A 6,326-nucleotide genomic window follows, 5' to 3' on the forward strand; every position below is an offset into this window, starting at 1 on the left:
ATTTCGGGCACTTCGTCAAGGCATGCTCTTTTTTGAATATACGGCAGTCCCGAAGGATCTCATCACGGGAGTTTTCTTGTCCCAAGATTTGCCGGGGCCTCAATGGGTTTGCGGTGGACTTCTAGACGGCGGTTTACGGTCGACATCTTACTAAAGGTAAAATAAATAAGAGAGAAGAGAAAATACAAATTAGTCAATTTCTGACTTTGGCAAGAGAACAAGGTTCACCATGGGTTGGGTAGAAATGCCCGAAGCTGTTCTCACGTCCGCTGTGCGGACCTTGCTGTCATGGCCTACATAGGTCTTCTCTATCCTACCTTAACGCCATTCATTCGGGCGTAAATTATCCTGACGGATCACAACTAAATCTGCTACTTTATAGTCCATTTGCGGATATTTTCACTTAATTTCACCGTTGAAATTATTTAAGGCATTCCTCTGCGTCTATTGGCAATACTCAATGAGAGATCGGGTTAAGGGGGTGCCAAAAGAGGCGCTCCCATCAGAAAATGTCCTGGGGTTAAAGGGACTAAATCGAAGGGATCATCGCTCATTGCAGTTAAGGGTATTGAGTTTAGACAAGCTTCTTAACGGGTTAACATAGTTGAAAACTCCTCAAAGGTAAATTTTCGCATTCCAGCAATTTTGCGAAAATGCGTTCATACACTCTTTACTCCGGCTTTTTATTGGGGTAAAAACTGTTTTCGGTCTACTTCGAGTAAATTAGCAGCACCGACAAACGTAGTTCCGTTGTCCGAGTATATGCGAGCAGGACAGAGTAGGCATTTTTTGCACTCGTGAATACAATTTTATTTATTTCTCTCGTTTTACAACTCAGTTTCACGAGATTTATTTTTAATCTCGCGAGATCTATTTTTTTGAACTCTTAATTTTTTATGTTCACTTCATGAGCGATATTTATATATATTGTTTTTTTAATTTCTCTCACAAGAGATATCAAAATGAATAGAATTTGAATAAGACTCACATACAGAAAAACCGAAAACCAGTTTAATGGCGGTGGTAAAAAATAAATTTAGTAAGAAGGATGTACGTACATATGTATGTGAAAGATGGATGTGTATGCGGAGAAAAAGGGTTTATGGCAACAAACAAATGTTTTAAAAAATAAAAATGTTTATTTGCAAAACAAAAACTTGCATATATGATGAAATTATGAAGTTACATTAAAAAAATACTAATATTAAAAATTTGTTAATAAAATTTTATTTACATATACAATATTATTATTTTTACAATATACAAAAATTAAAAATATTGTTCCCTGTAAATTTTTATGAAAAAAAAAACCAAATAAATTGCATCAACAAATGTTTTTTAATACAAAAACCTAATTGACACATCGTATGTCCTATTTCTTACTTCAATTACAATAACAATTGATATTTCTATTTGCACACGTGCACAAACATCGTAAAAAGCCATAAAATCATAATGAAATTTCTGGAAATTTACCACATTTTAAAAATTAATGAACATCTACAGGCAAACTTAACTCTTTAAAGTTTACACACGCATATACATACATAAATGCACATGTATGTTTACACACTCACACATAAAAAAGTTAATTTTCATTATCTTAAGATTTACAATATTATAAAACTCATGAAATACTCTTTTGTACTCTTTTCATGAGAGAAATTTATTTTCCGCTCTTTAAATTTAAATATCACTCGTGAGATTTATATTTAAAATTCACGAGAAAAAATATAAATTGAGAAGAAAGTAAACAATTTATTTCGCTCGAATTAATATCACTCGAGAGAGAAATCAATTTGAACGCTTTTTCTACTCTGGAGCTGGACAACCTCGACGGGAGAAAAGACTGGCAAAACCACCAAGAAATGTTTCGGTCGACATATCACCGGTTGTCTCTAAATGAATTGCTTTTGTGGCGAAGAAAACAAAAACGAGTAGGTACATAGAATTTCGTTATTAGGCAACCTCTACCAATGTAGGATTTTATGTTGAACGGACCTTCGAAATCTAAACCGGTATTTTTTAAACGGTCATAAAAGAAGCACGTTCCGTGGGTAAAGCAGCCATGATCTGCTGACCTATTTTTTTAATATATAGTTACATTCCTTGCAATTGAAAATGACTGTACGAATTTTTAACTTGGGGACTCAAAACTCATTTCTTACTGTTCATTTAAGGGTTAGAAGGAGATGGGTACTTACGCGGGAATTAGAGGAAAGGTAAATAAAAAAGGTTTGAGATTTTTTGAAAACGTTATAAAACTTATGTATTAATTGACCTTTAGGGTAAGTATATAGGGTAACTATATAGGGTAAGTATTTTAGGTTAGTTTTAGTTTTTAATATTTATTTATTATAAGGTAAGTAATTTAATTAACCAAACTGTGAACACTGATCTATGATAAATTTGTTTTAAATTAAGATTTAAGTTTTAGTATTTTACTTTTAGGTTTAGGACTTTTAGCACAAGGGTTTAGTTTTACCAATGGGTTTTATATTTTTATATAGGTTTAAGTTTCTAATGTATGTATTTAAAAACTTTTAAGTTTATTTTAATGATGTAGGGATTGATGTTTTGTTTTTCTATTTGTTGTAGCGCACACACTTTTTGTTCTTCTCATATAAAGTAAAGTAGATTTAAAGATGAAGGACAAAGCTGCAGCTGACGTACATATGTAGATGATGTTGACTGCAGTTTGGTGTGGGTATTGATGGACGTCAGGGATGGACAGTGTTATGTGTTCACTGATGTAAACATCCTCCCGGGCCTGGCAACCTGTGAAGATAAAAAGACAATTACTTTTATTTATTCAATAAAAAATGGTGTAGGGTAATAGGTTAAAATATATATTAAATACTTCATTATAAGTGGGTATTTATTGGGTAGATGATCCCATGACAAGCCAGCCAAGGGTGGAGTTCTGTGCAATTAGAGTTCCTCCATCGATGTGGATCACATTGGGTTGCAGGATTGTGGTATAAATGCCTACACCAATCTCCATAGAGACTGGTTTGTTGGAGTAAAACTCAGGATCAACCAGTGCAATGCGACAAACTTTATTTCATCCATGGCGTTTGGGTATGATTTTTATGATTGAGCGCAATTAGCACCTTCACAAAAACCTCGTTGTCTACTTTAAAGGGTGTTAGGGTACTATCTCTTACCAAAACGGATGCAATTCTGGATTGGGTAAGATCGGGTTTAATATTGCCCTTGCAATCCGATCTAGATTTTGAGGGTGAAGAGTTAGTAATGAATATTTAGTGATGAATATTTACAAGTGGATAAGTGTGTTAAATGGGTTAAAAGGGTATGTAAACAATATAATGTTATTTGGGTTATACTTGAAGTATTTAACTAGCTAGTGGGTAAAATGACAACTTTTGTTATTGGTCGAGTTAACGTTCAGGATGAAGTCCGTATATCGACTACTCTGTTTCGTCCATCAGAGCCTGTGTATGTTTTAATGACTCGACCGAGTAACCATTCGTTTGGAGGTAAATTGTCCTGTCTGATGAAAACAATGTCATCTGTTTCAACTTGACGTTGAGGGGTTTTCCACTTGTATCTCTTATGGAGCTCTTTAAGATATTCCATCTACATCTTTCCATCTTCTACAAAAGTAATGATATTGAATCTTTAACTTTTGCCATCTGTTTGCCAAGGTTATATTTTCATTGCTTACATCGGGTTCTGCTGAGGTTAAAATGGGAGATAAAGGGTTAAAATCCTGTGGGTTCTCACTTGACGGGCTTAAGGGTCTTGAATTCAGGCATCCTTCTATTATCGCGAGAAGTGTGGCTAGCTCTTCAAATGTATACTTTAGGGTATTCATTTTCTTAAGATGAAGTGAAGGCTGCCATAAAGGTTTGGGTAGACAAATCAGATGTTGGCTCCAAGTGAATAGCTTTTGTTGCAAAGCAAACAAAAACGCATTGGCAACCTTTTGTTATTCTACATGCTCTGCCATTATATATTTTAATGTCGAATGGTCCTGCAAAATCAACTGCAACATTTGTGAATGGTTTATTTATTTGGGTACGCTGTCATAAATTGGGTAGTTTGTCTATTCTTGTATCTAGTACACGGTGAGCATTTGTTAACTACCGCGCTAACAAGATTCTTCAGTTTTAGAATCCAGTATCCTAAACGTATTATTCTCAATATAAGTTGATTTCCTCTGTGAAGTGTTATCAAGTGCACGTGTTTGGTTAATAATTTAGCAAATGAACTGCTGTATGGTAATAAAATCGGGTGTCTTTCAGAATATAACAAACCGTTGGAGTTTGCTAGTCGACCATTTGTCCGCATTATATTTGCGGAATCTAAAAATGGCGTTAGGGTGATTGGGTGTAGGGTTTCATTTCTTCAAACAGTTATATTCGTTTCTAAAATATTCAGTCTGACAAAGAATAATCAGTCTATCACGGGTAGATTTGATCTCTGACGCATCCAGTTCAATACTTGGGTGGGTAGTTAATAAACGTAGCCTATCATTGACTAGTTGTGGGTTATTTCGATCAAGAAATGTCAACACCGACTGTTTGGATAATTGTAGAAACTCTGTTTGCCACAAATGTATTTCAAACTCGTGTTTAATAAGCGTTTGATGTAAGGGTAGGTTGAGTTGGGTGAGTAAATTGTGTGTCATATTTGCCAACAACACTGCTCCACAAAGTTCAAGTTTTGGTAACGATTGATTGGCGCAACTCTCGACTTAGAGAAGAGTAGGTTTACGAAATTATGTCCGCCTATTGGTGTTACTCGTGCATGGGTACATAAATGGTAAACATACTTGATAACGTCCATTTGGTAATCGGAGGGTTGTGGTCATAAAAGTTTCTTTACATAAAGAACTTTCTTCTGAAACTGTGGGTTGGGTGGGTACATCTTCAATTTCCCAGAACTTGGTCAAAACTTTATCAAGCGTGACTGAACTGAAGTAAGAAACTAAGGGTTGAGTATTTTGCGTATTCTGAACCGGTTCAGTTAATATAAGTATGTCTTTTAGCATTTTATAATCTGTGGGTAAAAATCACTGCCAATAATAAAGTCGGCTTTCATAGAACCTTAGCCAGCTAATTGAATATTTTCCAAGTCTTGTATTAGGGTGAGATTTAATTTTCTCAACTTGTCTTAACTTCAACATTCAGAACTGCAGTTCCTAATAGCTTCTGTCATATATGGGTATTGGATTGCTTGATTGGGTGTGGGTCGAGAAAGACTGAACTGTATTTGACCATGAAGATGCCCCATTATCAGCATTATGTGGGTTTATCCATCATGTTTAATTTGGGTGCTTGGGATGTTTGATTGAGTTGAAGAGGGGAATTTTTGTTCGGTTTTACGTTTGTTCTGGGTGATTGGGTTAGTCAAAAATACATCTAAATCTCAAATTCTATTCGGGTTTCTCTGGATAATTTAAATGTGCATAAATATACTAAGATAGGATCCCACTGATCCGTATCTCAAGAGTTCAGATTTGCAATACAGCAATTTATCTTTCCCTGAAGCTTTATTATGGAAGCACTTACATGGTGCTTACTAAGGATATATTCAATAGGGTTTTTAATTGCTTGTTAATTTACATCCTACGATTCTCATACTGAGAAGCTAATTGATTCCACGCAATAAGAAAGCCATCATTTGTCTACTATTTTTTGGCTTCGCCGCTTGTTTTTTTGTTTAAGATGGAAAAGTTTTTCAACTCCACTTAAACGGGAATTTTTGCCATAAATGGCCTTGAAAAGATCCCTAAACGAAGCAAAGCTTTTGAAATCTCCGCCCATAATTCACTTAATTCCCGTTTTTGGAATTTAAGAGCGGGTAGAGATCGGAAACTTTCCGGCGTAGCACGATAATCTTCATCAAACGACTTTAAATCTGTTTGGACACACTCTAGAGTAGACATATTCGGTTATTTTTTCAAAAAATCTACAAAAAAATTTGTAACAACAAACTTACATTTCCAACAGGGTATTTTCTATATTCGGCTGTGCCGAATCTTATATACCCTTCACCAAATATGTTTTAAAATACAGTTTTTATTTATCTTGTATCTCTGCACACATGTCACACATAACATACACACAAACAAATATAAAATGTAGCAGAAAGAAATATTAACCGTTGTACTGTACTACCACCGTTAAACTGTGTTACCACCCTCAAACAAATATGAGCTGTATTACCAACATATCACTGCTTTATCTCCTTGTTGTTGATTTTATGTTTTTATTTATAATTTGTTGAGGAAATTTTCAGAGGTAGTCTGAGATTTTTACCCATATTTCAGTTATTTATGGACCGATTTTGCTGATTTT

The sequence above is a fragment of the Lucilia cuprina genome, chromosome X, assembly GCF_022045245.1.
Source record: "Lucilia cuprina isolate Lc7/37 chromosome X, ASM2204524v1, whole genome shotgun sequence".
Classification (NCBI taxonomy): Eukaryota; Metazoa; Arthropoda; class Insecta; order Diptera; family Calliphoridae; genus Lucilia; species Lucilia cuprina.